This window comes from Cicer arietinum, chromosome 2, assembly GCF_000331145.2.
Source record: "Cicer arietinum cultivar CDC Frontier isolate Library 1 chromosome 2, Cicar.CDCFrontier_v2.0, whole genome shotgun sequence".
Taxonomy (NCBI): domain Eukaryota; kingdom Viridiplantae; phylum Streptophyta; class Magnoliopsida; order Fabales; family Fabaceae; genus Cicer; species Cicer arietinum.
The window spans coordinates 25,763,895-25,784,446 of NC_021161.2; positions in this window are offsets into that span (position 1 = coordinate 25,763,895).

The window sequence follows — 20,552 nt, forward strand, 5'->3', positions numbered from 1 at the left end:
ACATCAATTCCTTCCTTAGTTATCACATGTTCTAAGAAATTCACTTCTTCTAGCCAAAACTCACACTTCAATAGATTGGCATACAATTGCTTCTCGTGCAAAACTTCAAGAACTTGACACAAATGTTCTCCATGTTCTTCCTCAGTCCTTGAATAAATTAATATATCATCAATGAACACCACAACAAATTTATCTAGAAATGGACTAAAGATTATGTTCATGTAATCCATAAAAACTGTTGGTGCATTGGTAACTCCAAACGGCATAACAAGATATTCATAATGTCGATAACGAGTTCTGAAAGCAGTTTTTTGAATATCTCATTCCCTTACCCGAATCTGATGGTAACCCGACTTCAAGTCAATCTTCGAAAATATTGCGACTGCTCCCAACTAATCCATCAAATCATCGATGTGTGGCAAAGGATGACGATTCTTAATAGTTGCCTTATTAAGATGTCGATAGTCCACACATAAGCGCGAGCTTCCATCCTTCTTCTTAACTAGCAACACTGGAGCTCCCCATGGTGATACACTTGGCCTAATAAATTTATTCTCCAACAAATCTTCAATTTGGCCTTTGAGCTCATTTAATTCCAATGGCGTTATTCGATTCGGCGCAATTGAAATTGATCCGGTTCTTGGGTGCAAATTAATGAAAAAATCCACTTCTTTTACCGATGGCAATCCTGGAATTTTTGTTGGAAATACATCTGGGTACTCATTGACAAGCATCACATCCTCTATGTTCACATTTATCTTTGCCTCCACATTAGCCAAAGAAAAAACTCATGAGTTCCTTCTCATAGTGACAGTCCGAGTTTGTTAGTAGCTAGATACTTAACAACTCCAGGTTCGGAGAAAATAACCACTTTGCACGCACAATTCAAGATCACATAATTATACGACATCCAATCCATACCGAGAATGACCTCAAGTGATTGTATAGGTAAACAAAACAAATTAATCAGGAAATTCGTATTCGGATAGTTACTTGACAATGTAAACATGCAGAATTTACTGTCAAAGTCTTAGCAAGCGTAGAAACAATCAAATCAAAAGGTAAAGCAGACACAGATAACTTCAAATGATTCATGCAATCCATAGCAATGAAGGAATGGGTTGCCCCCGAATCAAAAAGTGCAGTTAGAGTGTTACCTGCAATCTCATAGTCACGTTGAATCACATTGCTAGATGGATTTCCAACTTCAGCACTCACGCAATAAACACGTCCTCTAGCAGTAGGACGAGTAGCCCTAGTTACATTCACAACTGATTCCACCTTCGGAGCTTTGCAATCCCTTGCCATTGAACCCTTGGTTCTATCAATTGTAGCATGTGGGAATATTAGAGGTACAGACACTAGCATAATGTCCCTCTCCCCCACATCGGAAACACCGAACCACTTGTTCCAATTGTCTTCCGAAATTTTGGTTCCCCGGGCAATTATGCCCCATGTTGTTATTATGTGGTCGATCATAAGGTTTAGTAACTTTCTTTCCCTTGTTGTTCTGATAATTCACCCAACTAGGTCCTCCTGAATTAAAATTCCCTCCTCGGCTAGCCTTCTTATTCTTCATATCCTCAACTTCTCTACATTTTTCCATAAGAACTTGGAAACGATAACACATGATGAAGTTTTAGAAAATCATCACCCAGTTTAGTCCTGGTACTCATCGGGAAGTATTTGTCTAAAAACTTCCTTTTGAATGATTCCCAATTCACCTCTTCGTGAGCTGGTCCCATGAACAACCTTGTACTCCTCCACCAATACTCAGCATCCCCTAATAGTAGATAAGTGCCATAGTTGATCATCTCAAAGAACTTTTCCACTACTTGGCTACAATGATCTGTTTTCTCTAAATTATCATCACCCTTAAACTAGGGAGGATTGTAACGACGAAAATCTTCTAATCACCTTGACGTAGCAGCACAGATCTCTCTTTCCCCCATTTCTAGATCCCGCATAGTCTTTGCAGTAATCTGGGCAACAACAGAAGAAGCCATGTTATTCATAGCTTCCGCGATTTGGTCATCATTCCTTCTTGGTGGCATTTTTTCCTACAAAACCATCATCAAGAAGAAGTCTTAACACCACTTTGAATAATTCCAAAACTAAATTCCGACTAATCAACACTTATTAACTACCCCTGATCTGACAACTCAGACAAATTACCCCGATGCATGATCAGATAACGACTCCCAGCCTACAGGTTGACATACAATCTATAACCAGAAGCTCCGATACCAAAAATTGTAATAGCCCTTTTTTAAATAAAAAAACAAAAATCAAATTCCAGAAATAAAGAAAGAAATACTTTTGGATAAAATATTTAAGTCGTAACACAACAACAAAAGTCAACAATATTTACAAGTAGAGGAAATAGTTTTTGAAACAAAGTAACTAAAAATTTTCCTCACATACTCCGTCCATGCGAAAAGTTGATCCTTTCTAGTAAGTTGTGTCAATGGAGCTACAATCTTAGAAAAACCTTCAATAAGCCTCTTCTAGTACCATGCCATTCCTACGAAACATCGTATGTCAGTGACAGTCTGAGGCTGTTTCCAAGCAAGAACCGTCTCACTCATAGTCGGATCTACATCAATTCCTTCCTTAGTTATCACATGTTCTAAGAAATTCACTTCTTCTAGCCAAAACTCACACTTCAATAGATTGGCATACAATTGCTTCTCGTGCTGCAAAACTTGAACTTGACACAAATGTTCTCCATGTTCTTCCTCAGTCCTTGAATAAATTAATATATCATCAATGAACACCACAACAAATTTATCTAGAAATGGACTAAAGATTATGTTCATGTAATCCATAAAAACTGTTGGTGCATTGGTAACTCCAAACGGCATAACAAGATATTCATAATGTCGATAACGAGTTCTGAAAGCAGTTTTTTGAATATCTCATTCCCTTACCCGAATCTGATGGTAACCCGACTTCAAGTCAATCTTCGAAAATATTGCGACTGCTCCCAACTAATCCATCAAATCATCGATGTGTGGCAAAGGATGACGATTCTTAATAGTTGCCTTATTAAGATGTCGATAGTCCACACATAAGCGCGAGCTTCCATCCTTCTTCTTAACTAGCAACACTGGAGCTCCCCATGGTGATACACTTGGCCTAATAAATTTATTCTCCAACAAATCTTCAATTTGGCCTTTGAGCTCATTTAATTCCAATGGCGTTATTCGATTCGGCGCAATTGAAATTGATCCGGTTCTTGGGTGCAAATTAATGAAAAAATCCACTTCTTTTACCGATGGCAATCCTGGAATTTTTGTTGGAAATACATCTGGGTACTCATTGACAAGCATCACATCCTCTATGTTCACATTTATCTTTGCCTCCACATTAGCCAAAGAAAAAACTCATGAGTTCCTTCTCATAGTGACAGTCCGAGTTTGTTAGTAGCTAGATACTTAACAACTCCAGGTTCGGAGAAAATAACCACTTTGCACGCACAATTCAAGATCACATAATTATACGACATCCAATCCATACCGAGAATGACCTCAAGTGATTGTATAGGTAAACAAAACAAATTAATCAGGAAATTCGTATTCGGATAGTTACTTGACAATGTAAACATGCAGAATTTACTGTCAAAGTCTTAGCAAGCGTAGAAACAATCAAATCAAAAGGTAAAGCAGACACAGATAACTTCAAATGATTCATGCAATCCATAGCAATGAAGGAATGGGTTGCCCCCGAATCAAAAAGTGCAGTTAGAGTGTTACCTGCAATCTCATAGTCACGTTGAATCACATTGCTAGATGGATTTCCAACTTCAGCACTCACGCAATAAACACGTCCTCTAGCAGTAGGACGAGTAGCCCTAGTTACATTCACAACTGATTCCACCTTCGGAGCTTTGCAATCCCTTGCCATTGAACCCTTGGTTCTATCAATTGTAGCATGTGGGAATATTAGAGGTACAGACACTAGCATAATGTCCCTCTCCCCCACATCGGAAACACCGAACCACTTGTTCCAATTGTCTTCCGAAATTTTGGTTCCCCGGGCAATTATGCCCCATGTTGTTATTATGTGGTCGATCATAAGGTTTAGTAACTTTCTTTCCCTTGTTGTTCTGATAATTCACCCAACTAGGTCCTCCTGAATTAAAATTCCCTCCTCGGCTAGCCTTCTTATTCTTCATATCCTCAACTTCTCTACATTTTTCCATAAGAACTTGGAAACGATAACACATGATGAAGTTTTAGAAAATCATCACCCAGTTTAGTCCTGGTACTCATCGGGAAGTATTTGTCTAAAAACTTCCTTTTGAATGATTCCCAATTCACCTCTTCGTGAGCTGGTCCCATGAACAACCTTGTACTCCTCCACCAATACTCAGCATCCCCTAATAGTAGATAAGTGCCATAGTTGATCATCTCAAAGAACTTTTCCACTACTTGGCTACAATGATCTGTTTTCTCTAAATTATCATCACCCTTAAACTAGGGAGGATTGTAACGACGAAAATCTTCTAATCACCTTGACGTAGCAGCACAGATCTCTCTTTCCCTCATTTCTAGATCCCGCATAGTCTTTGCAGTAATCTGGGCAACAACAGAAGAAGCCATGTTATTCATAGCTTCCGCGATTTGGTCATCATTCCTTCTTGGTGGCATTTTTTCCTACAAAACCATCATCAAGAAGAAGTCTTAACACCACTTTGAATAATTCCAAAACTAAATTCCGACTAATCAACACTTATTAACTACCCCTGATCTGACAACTCAGACAAATTACCCCGATGCATGATCAGATAACGACTCCCAGCCTACAGGTTGACATACAATCTATAACCAGAAGCTCCGATACCAAAAATTGTAATAGCCCTTTTTTAAATAAAAAAACAAAAATCAAATTCCAGAAATAAAGAAAGAAATACTTTTGGATAAAATATTTAAGTCGTAACACAACAACAAAAGTCAACAATATTTACAAGTAGAGGAAATAGTTTTTGAAACAAAAATCCAAAGTATTTAAACAGCAAAACACACTGGGGCTATGAGACATATCAGACATAGCTCATACCCATGGGGTATTCTCGGCAGACACCTGCATAAAAGCACTGCACCGAGAATCAAGACTCCGCCCACATCACATCAAAAATTGGAATATGGACACATCAAAATAAAAGTCAAGCTAATAATATAAGGTATAGATACAGTATTCCAAATTGAAATAAATACAACCACAAAAGAAACACATCTAGCCCCTATACAACCATCTAATCTGATCATGCTACAAAAACTATACAACCCGAGTGATTTCCACGCGCCCCGCAAGATCCTTTTAACACAGCTTCGGTCAGGTATGTCTAACTACCTTTCCATCTCTAGGGTACTAACTAGTAGGATGATCCTGGTTCTCATTTGAAGGCGAAGCCCAGATTTCCACAATAATTGTAAAGGTCACCAAGCAAAATTAACAAATATCAAATATCACATAACATTTAAATTTTAAATGCACAATATAACATTTTAACTAAGCATACACCTTGAAACGGTTTTCTATGTCAAACATGCATAAACAAGTTGAAAAATGAAGTTTATAACAAAACTACAATGTCGTATTTGAATACAACATCCTTGTATTCGAATATAGTGCTAATTCATAAGTGAGTAGCAAAATCAGCACAACTGTATTCGACTATTGCATCCTCATAGCCGAATACAAGTGTGAAGCATGTGAAAAATCATGCACATTCGTATTCGACTACCACATGTTGTAGCTGAATACAAGTGCTAAGTTAGTGGAAAAAATTGAATATTTGTATTCGAATACAAGGCTGAAATTTCACCTAAAACTAGATATTTCACATATGTATCCGACTACACACTGCTTGTAGTCGAATACAACTACTAAAATTTGAAGATTTCAGTCTCGAAAACATTTTGAAATCATTCAACACTTACCACACAAAGTCAATCAATCACACTCCTCAATTACGACACAATCACAAACAACAACTGAGTATGTATATACAATCATCCCATTATATCAAACATGACTCGCGTGCCAAACACCTTAATGCAATGTGTATATGCCAAAATTCATGATTTCGGGATTCCAACCAAAACCCTCCTCGAAGGGGCATAAATCATAATTGTACCGCCTATCACATACCAGTACTAATTAACTAGGTGCCACCTATCACGGGTCAGCGCGATTTACTAAAAAAACGTAAATCGTAAATGTACCGCCTATCACTGACTAGTACTATTTACCGAGGTGCCACCTATCACAGGTCAACGTAACTTACAAAAACGTTCAGTCTATCACGGACCTACACAATCCATAAATCCCCGCAAGGATAAGATGAACCAACATATCACATGACATCATCTTGTGGCCTATCACGGTCACCACTATCACCATGGCCCCGTTGCAGTCACCATGTACTATGAAATGCATGAGCATACTCTGACTCTTTTCACCATAATCATTAAGGAAAGGCAGCTATTAAAAGATTCCCCATTTCAAACTCTAACCATTTTTAATTTCAATCTATCTTTTTTCTCAAACTCTCTAACTTAGTTAAAATTTGAACTTTTTCACAACTTTAACAACTCTAATTTTTTTTGTAAAATTTCAACTTCAGTTCAAACACATTTATTTGAAAATAACTCATTACGTAAATCAAACACATCAAATTTAATTACCACCAATTCGCACCAAAATCAATCAATCCAATTCCACAACACACATATAACATGTCAATTAAATTTCAACAATTCAAACATAAACCACCTAATTTCAAAACTCCACATTTTTACACATAAACCACCAAATTTCATCTCCACAACACACATAAATCACATTAAATTTATTTTCCACAATCTCACACACAAATCTCACAAATTTCCACCTCCAAAAATACATATATAAAGTCCTATATGCAATCTAAAAGTTTGGAAGGAGCTTTTACCTTATCGTTCGCTTCAACAACCGATTACGGTACCGCGATTAATTACGGTAAATATTTAGTTCATGTCGTCACTTCCAAAGTTGGCTCACTAGCACCGTAGCGTCGAGATGAGCAATTTTCGCTTACGTCGCTTTTCGAAATGATGCTCAGAAGTTGAAGAAAAATGGAGATTTGTGTTTGAGTTTTTTGGAAGAAAACCAACTTGGCTTGTTTTCTTTTTGAAACAAAGCAATGAAGAGGAAGAAGGAGGAATGGCGTGGAAATAGGTAAAAATGCTTACTTTTTCCTTTCTTTCACAATTATATATATATATATATATATATTCACCCATCACCTCACATCACCTTTCAAACCACTTTTTCAGGAAAATATCTTCTCTCGCTGCAATTCAATCAGCAGATGAATTTTTCTGAAAAATGCAGCATCTAAGAAAATTTTTCTTTCGACAAAAGTTTTACTATAAGTAAACTAAATTATTGATCAACGAACAATTTTAATTGGGGCTCTAAAAAAATATTTTTGGCATTTAACACACAAAATATCCATAAAATTGACTTAAAAGCCTCAGAATTCAACATAAAACTTCATCATTAAAGGGTCTTATAGCAAAATTCATAAATTACAAATTAAAACTAAGGGTCTTACAACAAACAAGAGGACAAGTTAACTAAAAAATGCATCGTAAGTGATAGAGTCCTCCCAAGATATAAAATTCTCTCAAAGTGTTTACACTCAAAGTGTTTAGGCTACTGTTTACACTAAAACACATCATGAAAGTGACCACTATCATAGGCTTGACAAGCCTCTATAATCTATATTTGAAACACATGCACATAATGATTAAAAGGTCTTTATTCAGGTTGTAACGTGGACAAGGTAAGGGTGAGATAATCCTAAGGAGACTAGGACTGAAAATCAAAGAGGATAAAGGAGTAATGATTAAGAGAGAAAAACAACATTAAGATGTAACTCAACAAAATATCATTGACTTTTATTTTCACACTTTCTTTGCTCACCACACAACCATTTTTCCTCATTTTATTCGTCATATTTTTTTCTTCTATTTTTTTTTTTTTAGTTTTTAATTTTTAATAAACCTGAAGTTTAAACAAATAAGTGGAGCACCCCAACACTTATTGAACAAAATACTCCTTTATCCCCCAAGATTGGGTCAATTCATTGTTTTTCACTTTTAGGCTTGTAATGAGCTATATAACAGAGAATGGGATAATTAGGCTCAAATGGGCTTAAACAAATGGATAATTGTAGGGTGTGCTTATTTGGCTAGTAGCTTAATCAAGAAAGAAATGCCTAGATCATTTCAATATTTGCAATCATGAGTGAGACAACACACAAGAAAAAAAGATGGAAAAATGTATTCCATTCATATTAAGGCTCAAAAATCTCACAAAGGTTAATGACTTATCACAAATGATACATAATTTAGCATTTTAATATAATTTATTTTACCGTGATTGAAAAAGATTTTATCCAATCATGTCAGTTAAAACAAACTCTCAACATTAACAACCATAAAATCTGATGAAAAAACATGTAATGCATTGTCCATATTTATTTATTTGTATTTTTTCTATCATTTTATTTTTTATTTTTTAGAAATATAACAAATAAAATCCTTAATAATGCCCCCCACACTTAAATTACACACTGTCCTCAATAAAAGTAACAAGTATAAAATAAGAGTAAGGAAAGGGAGCTCCCTGTTCAAACTTCAGTGTAGGTTGACTTTTCCAAGGAGAGTTCTTCTATGGTAGCATCTTCAAGCACAAAGCTCTCATGGAATAGCTTGAGGCACTGTCCATTTACTTTGAACATTTGCTCGGTGTTTTCACTTTTTATTTCCACTACTCCATTAAGAAAAATGTTAGTAACAACAAAATGGTCATTCCACTTCGATCGAAGTTGAACAGTAAAACTTTTTTAAGCACTCAGCCATAACTTTCATTCGGGAGTTGAAGAATAAACAAATATGGCCAATGGAAAATTCCTTCCTAGAAATCTTATTATCACGAAAGTACTTAGTTTTCTCCTTATAGATCTGAGAGTTCTCATAAGCTTAAAGTCTAAGCTCTTCAAGTTGTTGCAATTGAAGCTTTCTTTCCAAACCTTTTTTCTCCATCTCAAGGTTACAACTCTTGACCGCACAATAAGCATGTTGCTCTATTTCCACAAGGAGGTGGCATGCCTTACCAAACACAAGTTGATAAAGGGACATCCCTATTGGTGTTTTGTAGGTTGTACCATCTTTTCTAAGATTTGTTTGATTTCCGTGTTTGAGATTTCAGCTTGCCAATTAGTCTGGGGATGATAAAGTGTAGAAACTATGTGCACAACCCCATACTTCCGAAGCAAAGCATCCATGGTGGGGTTGCAAAAATGAGTGCCTTGATCACTTATGATGGCTCGGGGTATTCTAAACTTGCAAAAAATATTTGATCCAATAAAACCTGCAACAACTTAAGAATATTTAGTTCTAGTAGGTATTGCTTCCACCCACTTCAAAACATAATCAACAACTAGTAAAATATAGACAAAACCAAAAGATACATGAAAAGAGCCCATAAAGTCAATGCCCCACACATCAAATACTTCACAGAAAAACATAGGTTGTTGAGGAATCTCACTCCTACGAGTGATTGTTGTTCCTGCTATTTGGCATTGTTTACAAGTTTTATAAGTCTCAAAAGCATCTTTAAAAAATGTGGGCCAAAAGAAACCCGAGTCTAAGACTTTTCCTGCTGTCCGTTGAGGATCAAAAAGTCCCTCAGCTTGAGAAGCATGACAAAAATGAAGAATGGATTGAGCTTCATGGTGGAAAACACATTGCCTAATCACCTGGTCACCACAAAATTTCCACAAATATGGATCATCCTACACATAGTATTTGACAACAATTTTAAATTTCTTTGTTTGTGTTCTCGATACATCGGCAGGAAAGACTCCAACAACTAGATAATTAACTAAATCAGCAAACTAAGGAGTTACCTTTCGCAACTGTAGCAATTTCTCATCAGGGAAGTCATCTTGAGTAGGGATGGGGTCCTCATCCATTTTTATTCTGCTCAAATGATCTACCACCAAATTTTCAGCTCCACTCTTATCTTTAATCTCTAAATCAAATTCTTGGAGTAACAAAATCCACCAGATCAATCTTGGTTATGCTTCTGGTTTCTTCAGCAAGATTTTCAAATTTGCATGGTCAATAAAAACAACTACCTTCGAACCTAACAAATATGATCTAAACTTATCAAGTGCATAAACAATAACTAAAAGTTCCTTTTCAGTGGTAGTATAATTAGCCTATGCAGAATCTAATGTCCTAGAAGCATAATAAATATACTGGGCAGCCTTACCAACCCTTTCTGCAATGACTGCTCCTAGTGCATAGTTAGATGCATCGCACATAATTTCAAAAGGGAGGGTCCAATTGGGTGGTTGAGTTATTGGAGTAGAGGACAATGATGCCTTTAAGTAAGCAAACGCCTTCTTGCATTTGTCATCAAAGGTGAAACTGACATCTTTTTGCAGCAAATTTGACAGTGGATAAGCTATCTTGCTGAAATCCTTGATAAAGTTCCTGTAAAAATCTGCATGGCCAAGAAAAAAACGAATCTCTCGGATGAAATATGGGTAAGTCAAATTATAAATCACATCACCTTTGGCAGGATCGACTTCTATCCCATTTTTATAGATCACATGTCCGAAAACTATGCCTTGTTCAACCATACAATAAGATTTTTCATAATACAACATGAGGTTGGTTTCAATACATCTATGCAAAACTCTCTCTAAAATATTCAAGCATGCATCAAATGAGGAACCATACACAGTAAAATCATCCATGAAAACTTCAATACAATTTGCGATCAAGTTAGAGAAAATACTAATCATGCAGCATTGGAAAGTGGCAGGAGCATTGCATAGGCCAAAGGGCACCCTCCTATAGGCAAATGTGCCAAAAGCACAAGTGAACGTGGTCTTTTATCGGTCCTCTAGTGCAATATGGATCTTAAAATAACGAGAAAAACCATCAAGAAAACAATAATGTGACTTACGAGCCAATCGTTCAAGCATTGAATCAATGAATGGTAAAGGAAAATGATCCTTTCTAGTTGCCTGGTTTAGTCTCTTGTAATTGATGCATACCCTCAAGCTGTTATGCACTCATGTGGGGATAAGCCCATTATTTTCATTTTTAACTACTGTGAGTCCAATTTTCTTAGGGACTACCTGCACCAGACTCACCCATTGACTATAAGAGATGTGGTATATAATGCCTGCTTGCAAGAGCTTGTCACTTCTTTTTTTACAATATCCAATATTAAATGGGCTAAGTTACCTTTGGGGCTGCCTGACTGATTTTACCCCATCCTCCAGTAGTATCCTATGCATACACATGGATGGGCTAATACGATGAATATCAGCCATGGTTCATTCGATTGTTTTTCTGTGTTTTCTCAAAATCTGCAACATCTTCTCTTCCTGTTCATCTTTAAGTTTGACTAAAATAATCACAAGTAACTTGCCACTTCCTTCTAAATATGCATATTTCAAAGTTTTAGGAAGTGGTTTAAGCTCTATAGTCGGTGGTTGTTCAATTGAAGGTACAACACCAGTGGTCGAAGCTAAGTCTGCAAAATCAATTATGTTAGTAGAAATATGAATATCGACACAGTGATCAACTTGCAAGGCAGCTTCGATCTCAGCACACACATAACACAATTGAGTATCTGTATAGAATTCATTAGTATAAGTATCATCAAAACCAAACAATGAAGGAAAATCAGCAGCAAACATATCGGGATAAGTTTCATCAACCAAAATAGAAAGCAATTCAATTTGAAAAATAGAATACTCTTCCATGGGGTGTTTCATAGCATCAAAGATGTTAAATTTTACAATACTATCACCAAATTCCATGGATAGAGTTCCATCATGCACATCAATATTTGTTCTACCAGTTTTCAAGAATGGTCTACCTAAGATGATAAGCGCCCTAAAATCAAATATTAGAAACAATTAAAATTTCCAATTTTAAAATAATCTACATTATTATTATTACTATTATTATTATTATTTTTATTTTTATTATTATTATTATTATTATTATTATTATTATTATTATTACTATATTTGTTGTTATGTGTTTATAATTTTGTTATAAGGACAAAATCATAGAAATAGTAAGAGTGTTAGTATTAATGATTGAATGAAAAAAATAAATAATTAAATAAGACATCTATATAAATTATCAAGGATCGTAAATGGATGAGTTGATTGTGCAAGATGTATAAGTCAAGTTATGTTAAAAAAAGAAAAGAAAAAAACAATCCATTTGGATGGCAGTGAATATAGGTGATTTGTTGCATAATTGATGACTTTAGTAGAAACAATTCAATTTTTAATCAGCACACCAAAGCAATCCGTTAAGATATGGAAAAAAAATGCACAATATACGTGGACATGCCATCAGACTATGAGCGATTTTAGGATTCATGGTTAAGTTATATTATACATATATAAATATAAATTGATACTCTGAAGAAAAAATAAAGAGTATTATGAATTAAAAATAAAATAAAATAGAATATAGAAGTAGTTCGTGGTTGTAGACCAACGATAGTCATTAACAGCGGATAATAGAGAGCAATCATTTTTATCAAAGAAGGCTTCAAAGTGAGTAATCACACCCTTTAAACTTTCATGTTACATTTATTTTGGAAATTTAGAATAAAAAAAGATTTAGATATTTTGATTGGTATTTTCTTATAAAAATATATTTTTGTCCAGAACCTAACTCTATTAAAATTGAGATTTTATGAATTGTAATAATAGATTATAAATTGATTTATTTATTATTGTTTGTTAAATTACCTTTTTTTATGATTGTTTGAATATATATTCTTTAAAAAGATTATTTTATTATATTTTCTTGAATAATTGTTGTTGTTATATATTCAAATGAAATATTATATTATAAATATGATTTTACGAATATGATGGTTAAAAACGTGAATTATTTGTATTGTGCATGTTTGAGATATATAGATTCTTTAAAAGATTGTTTTATTATATCTTCTTGAATGATTGTTGTTATTATATATTCAAATGATACCCCACCTATAGATGAGTTTTAAGTTCCACAATGAGATGAAGTTTAAACTCCACACAGATGGGTCTTGTACCCCACACACACTGGATGAGTTGGTGCTCCACATGATTAGATAATACTCACTTCCCCTAAGTAGTATATCTCCATCATTGAATTGATTGATTATTTTCTGCAGAATAAATGTGTAGATTGAAATTATTTGATTATGATAGGTGTGGATTATCGTTAATTTAATTGATGAGTTTTTATTAATTATTGGAAGTAGTTGGTTATTATAGAGAATCTTAATTATATCATGAATAGTTCTAAAAAATATTTTTTGGATGAAGACGGGTGTCGTGATCGACTTTTTTCGGTTACCACTCCAGCTGAGAATAACACTTGTTTTAAAATTGTGTCTATTAATCATTGGGATTTTGTATCTCATTAAAGTGTTGTTTTCAGATACTGAGACCGTTGGAGACGTCGAGAGTTGAGAAGTCCCAACTCCCTTGAGAAGAGTGATTTCCTTCGGTTAGGTTAGTAGATCAAGAATAAGTTGGCATAATGTCTACATCGTAATTTCTGTTATTACTTTAATTTTTATACCCACATAACTAGACGTTACACCCAATTGGACTTATTATCTCCCTCTATGTCCAGAATGTAAAAATCGGCAGAAAATATCAATTCATTAACTCGAACAAGTACATCCTCCACAAGTCCAACGAGACGAGCATTGCTCATGTTTTCCAATTGAATGGTAACACTTGTATTCTGAAATGGTCCAAGAGCAAGAGAGTTAAAAACATATGTAGGCATTAAATTAATGGAAGCTCCTAAATCTAACATAGCATTTTCAAATTGACTATTGTCTATGAAACATGGAATGAAAAAAGTTCCTGCATTTTGCATTTCTGAGGCATGGGATGAATGAGAGCTGAAACATTTCGCCTCATGTTTACTCTTTCATTACCTTTTAGCCTTCTCTTGTGTGTGCATAAATCTTTTAGAAATTTTGCATATTTGGAATTTGTTTAATTGCTTTAAGAAGGGGAATGTTCACTTCCAACTTCCTAAATGTATCAAAGATCTCCTTGTCCTTATCTTCCTCGTCCATTTTCTTAGTCTTCAGTGTCGTTTGAGGAAAGGGAAGTGGTATATTATGCTCAACATCAACAGTTTCAGATTTCAGGTATAATTTTTATTGCAGTTTCAAGTACCTTTGGTATTTCAACAGCTTTCCCAAACCTCAATGTAATTGCACTAACATTGGAAGCATTTGGATTTACTACGGATTGTGCATACAATTGGTTTGACCCCTAAGTCTGCAATTGATTAATTGAAGTGGCCAACTAACCAATCTTCGTTTCCAAATTTTGAATGATGGAATCTGTTCTTTGTTGAAATTGGAGATTCTGGACAACCATCTATTTAATGAGGTCCTCTAATGAAGGTGCATTGTTTTGTTGTTGTGGAATATTTTGCTGTTGTTGCTGTCTGGGTTGCTGTTGTGCAGATGAATTTCCCCATCTCAGGTTGGGATGGTTTCTCCAACCTGTAACACCCCGTTTTTCAAAGCGAGGGTATATTTTTTTTTTCAAAAGGAATTAAAATAAAACAGAGAATTAAATCAGGAAATGCCTTTGGATAAATAATTGAGTCATTATAATTTACAAGCAGCGGAAAAGTTTCTCCAATTATAAATCCAAAACATTTACACAATAACAAATGGTACATGAAACCCATTCAAGTAAAAAGTCAAACTGACAATATTAGTATAAGTACAGTTTTCCAAACTAAAAATACTCCAATCCAAAAAGAAGGACACCTAGTCCCTATACATCATCCTAATCTGATCATCCTACCAAAAAGCTATACACCCTGAGTATCTCCACGCGCCCCGTGAGATCCTCCTAACGTAACTGCAGTCACGCGTTCCCATCTCCATTCCCGTCCGTAGGGTACGAACCGGTAGGACCGTCCTGACTCTCATCTGAGGGCAAAGCCCAGATTTCCACAATAATTGTAAAGGGTCACCAACCAAAAAAATAACAGTTAACACATAGCAATTAAGATTTTTAAATGCTCAAAATAACCTTTCAACTAAGCATGCACCTTAAAAGGGTTTCCATATGCCAAACATGCATAAACAAGGTTGAGAAATGAAGTTTATAACAAAACAACATTGTTGTATTCGAATACAGCATCTCTGTATTCGAATACAGCATCTCTGTATTCGAATACAAGGCTGTTTCAGCATTCAGCAAAAAAAACAGCATGTCTGTATTCGAAAACATCAGTCTGTATTCGACTACACAACAAGTCAGTAGCAAAATGTATTCGAATACAGCAGTCTGTATTCGACTACACAGAAAGTCAGTGGCAAAAAAACATGTCTGTATTCGAATACAACTTTCTGTATTCGAATACACATCAGACAGCAACAGAAAAACAGCAAAATTCAGCAAAAATCAGCTTTTTAAAGGGTTTCAAAACCAATCAACACTTACACACAAATCCGAACAATCACACTTAGCAATTCCCACACAATCACCACGACAAATTGGGTTTCGAAATAGTTTTACAATCCATCACACTTACACACAAAATCAAAACATCCACACTTGGCAATTATAACACAATCACCACGACAACATAAGTTTCGAAATGGTTTTGCAATCAGTCGCACTTACACACGATAATCAATACATAACACTTAGCAATTCCAACACAATTACCACGACAATTCCTATTCAAACCACTCAATCATAAACTTGATTCAAACACGACTCGTGTGCCAAGCACCCTAATGCAATGCGTATATGCCAAAATGCATGGACTCGGAATTCCAAACCAAAACCCTCCTCGAAGGGCCGTAAATCATAATTGTACCGCCTATCGCAGGCCAAAGTACCAATTACCGAGGTGCCACCTATCACGGGTCAACACGATTTACTAAAATGCGTAAATCATAAACGTACCACCTATCACGGGTCAGTACAGTTTACCGAGGTGTCACCTATCACGGGTCAACACGATTTACTAAAAGAAAAAGCGGAAATCGTAAATGTACCACCTATCACGGGTCAGTACAGTTACCATGGTGTCACCTATCACGGGTCAACACGATTTACTAAAAGAAAAAGCGGAAATCGTAAATGTACCACCTATCACGGGTCAGTACAGTTACCATGGTGTCACCTATCACGGGTCAACACGATTTACTAAAAGAAAAAGCGGGAATCGTAAACGTACCGCCTATCACAGACCAGTACTGTTTACCGAGGTGCCACCTATCACGGGTCAGCACAATCCACCAAAAATGTAAATCGTAAATGTACCACCTATCACGGGTCAGTACAGTTACCATGGTGTCACCTATCACGGGTCAACACGATTTACTAAAAGAAAAAGCGGGAATCGTAAATGTACCACCTATCACGGGTCAGTACAGTTACCATGGTGTCACCTATCACGGGTCAACACAATTTACCAAAAACGTAAATCGTAAACGTACCACCTATCACGGGTCAGTACAGTTTACCGAGGTGTCACCTATCACGGGTCAACACAATTTACCAAAAACGTAAATCGTAAACGTACCACCTATCACGGGTCAGCACAGTTTACCAAGGTGTCACCTATCACGGGTCGACACAATTTACCAAATGAAATGCATGAGCATACACAGACTCCATTCACAACAATCGTTAAGCAAATGCAGATATTAAAAGATTCCCCATTTTTAATACCCATTTAACTTAAACGACCTTCAAACAACATTAATTAAATAAGTCATTAAGAGATTCCCCGTTCTTAATACCGATTTAACTTAATGATTTTCAAAACAAAACGTTAAGCAAACAGTCATATTAAGAGATTCCCCATTCTTAATACTCATTTACCGAAACGATTTTCAAAAACGATAGTTAAGTAACCGAGACATTAAGAGATTCCCCATTCTCAACGCCCAGTTAACTTAAACATTTTCCTCAAATACACATTAAGTAAACCGAGGTATTAAAAGATTCCCCATCAGAAATGAGGTTTGGATCTAGAAGAAACGGAGGGGTTTGTGTTTGGATCTCAAAAACCGTTTTTCTTCGTTTTCGAATCAAAGAGGAAGATTGGAGTTGCGAAAACCTTGATCTAACTCTCACCCAACCTTGGGTTACTAGTTTTGAAGAAAAGAAAGCGACGAAAATGAAAACGGGAGAAAGGAGAAAAATGGGTCACGGTTAGAGGAAGAAGATGGAATTTTTCGTTTTCCTTCCTTTCTTTTTCTTTCCTTTGTTTTTCCTTTCTTCCTTTTTCCTTCCTTCCTTTTATACTATTTTCTTTTCCTTTTCCTTCCTTCTAGTTTTCCTTTCTTTTTCCCTCCAAACAAACATAAATAGATAATAAATATAACTTAACAAATATCTCAAAATACCTAGACATTTGTTAAATTACCGTTTCACCCGAAACGCATTGAATTATCCGTAAAGGATTCACCGCAGTTAATTTCAATTTATTTATCGACGAGAAATTTTAATTGGCATCAAAACATCTTTTTGATTATTAAACTCCAAAATATTATTAACTTTGGCTTAAAAGCCTCCGAGCCAAAATCTAAAATACACCAAAAATACATAAATGGTACTTTAAAATTATGGGTCTTACACAACCAAGATTGTACCTATTAGATGATTTATCATAATTGGCTTGAGAATTGTATATATTTGATGCATATGCTTGAGGAGCATCAGCAATTGGATCTTCTTGAAATGTAGGACATGAATCATTAGAATGCTTTGGAGAAGTGCAAATACCACAGACCATTGCTTGGGTTTTACCTGTTGAGAATTAATGGACATGTTCTCAATCAAAGCTTTTTCCACTTATGGGGTCTTATCGACAAGTACTCCCCCACTAGCAGCATCCAAAATGCTTCTATCCATAAGTAGCAAGCCTTCATAAAAATATTGGATGAGCAATTGTTTAGAAATATAGTGATGAGGACAGCTTGACACTAATTTCTTGAATCTCTCACAATACCCATGTAATGATTCCCTGTCAATCTTCCTGATGTCAGATATTTCTTTTCTGATTGAAGCAACTCGTGAGGTAGGGAAGAATTGTTCTAGAAACAATATCTTGAGATCATTCAAACTTGTAAAATAACCTAGTTGAAGGTAGTATAACCAGTCCTTGGCAGCATCTTGGAGTGAAAATGGGAAGGCTCTCAGCTTAATGTGGTCATCTGTGACTCCTTGAGGCTTCATGGTAGAACACAAGCCATGGAATTCCTTCTACTGTTTATAGGGATCCTCACCTGCAAGACCATTAAACTTTGAAAACAAGTGTATTAAACAAGATTTAAGTTCAAATGGTACAGTAACTTCAGGATATGTGATACACAATGCATTATAATTGACAATAGGTGCAGCAAGTTGTCTTAAGGTTCTATTATTCGCATCAGCCATATTTTGCAGCAAGTTGTCACTTTCACTATATGACTCTAACTCATTAACACTAGCAGCTCTATTAAGTCTACGACGTAAATGAAATTTCATATCTATTTCAGGTTCAAAGGAATAAAGATTCACATAACTAACCTTATTCACGCATCATCATAACAATGCAATGTAAAATAACAATTCTGAAAATTCCAACAATGTCTCTATTGCTAAAATTGAAGTGAAAAATTGAAAACCCTAACAAATAAAATCAAACAAATATACAAATACCACCAAAAATTTATAAAAAAACAAATAATGGCAACCCAAACTTTTTTGGAATATTTGGAGAATATGAAAAATTCAAAAAATTACAAAAACAGGTCCAAACGAAGGAATTTGGGATTTTGACCGACGATCCCGTATAAGGCCCTTATACAACATTCCTATTCCTTGATTTTTTTTTTCTTCTGATTTTCTGGTGAAATTTCGAAGCAATCCGAGATAATCGCCAGAAAAAAGGTTAATATCGATTAATATTGTTATCAGAGAGTCCTGCAACGGCGCCAATTTGATCTATTGTCGCACACATGTCAAATACAATTAATAAAATGTAAATAGAGGTAATAACTCAAATCATTTCGCAAGGACTTCTAATATAATAATAATAATAATAATAATAATAATAATAATAATAATAATTGAATTGAAAGTTGAAATTAAAAAGGGGATTTTTTAGATTTTTGATTTAACAGATGAGCAAAACGATTAATTCACTTATTCGAGTTTCAGACCTAGCACATATTCTATCAATGAGTTTAGTTTCTAATTCATGATTCTATTCTTATTTGACTATAGAATTGATCAAACAAGCGTAATCAATCCTATTTGAATTTGGTTTCTTTGATTAGATTAAGCATCACAATCATCAAAATATTAATATTAAAGATCAAGCGTCGCAAAATTATAATTTAATTAAATTAGAAACCGAAACCAAACTCTGTCAAATAAATTTAATCGATCCTATTGAAATTCAATATAAGCAATCAAAATATCAATATAATCAAATAAATAAGAGTATAATCATGAATTGAAATTGACAGTGTAACCTGAATCTCAAGGTGTTGATGAAACTCTGAACTCGTGGATTAATCTTATAAAATTAGCCTTCCATGAAATTAATATAAAAACCTATTTATTTCTTGTAGCAAGAAGACATTGATGGCACCAAAATCTACAAAATTATCAAGGTTTGAGAATAAAATAATACCGTAGATAATGAGAGGAAAAATCTATAAAAGTACTCCATTCTTATTTAACAGCTAAATCTTGACACTTTTCCTCTAGATATTTTCTTGAAATATCATGAATAGCTCATTTTTCCTCTTTTTTACTTGCCAACTCGCTTATGTCAATTTTCAACACTTCACCAATAGTGCTCAAATTTGGTGGTTGACCAGTATATCAAGAAGGATTTCCTTTCTCTAGGGAATAACTCAATATTCGCTCAAATTCTTCTAATGTCGGGGTCAACTGAAATTCTTGAAATGTGAAACATCTTAAAATAGGGTCATAATATTGAGTCAGTGTTGTGAGGGCCCTTGTTTGCACATTTACTGACAAGAGATTTAGGATCTTCCCATATTTAATAAAGAAACTCTCACGTTGTATGATCTTCATTCGATTGCTGATGTCCTTTAAACTTTTCAAATCAAGTTGCTTGAACTTTAAAAGTAAAGTTTTTCTTTTTTTCGATCTCATTATCCACTTAAATAACACGTGACTAAGGTCCATATGATTCCCCAAAAATCCTGAAAACTTATGCAAAATGTCATTATGTTTTATTTTTCCTTAGAAAAAGAAAAAAAAATATCATGAGATATTTAATTAAAAACTATGTAGAATAGTTATTACGAATATACATACACACACACACACACACAGATATATATATATATATATATATATATATATATATATATATATATTTTTGAATGTATGAGGTCTTTTTTGGTTTATATTGATATTCTTATGATGAAAT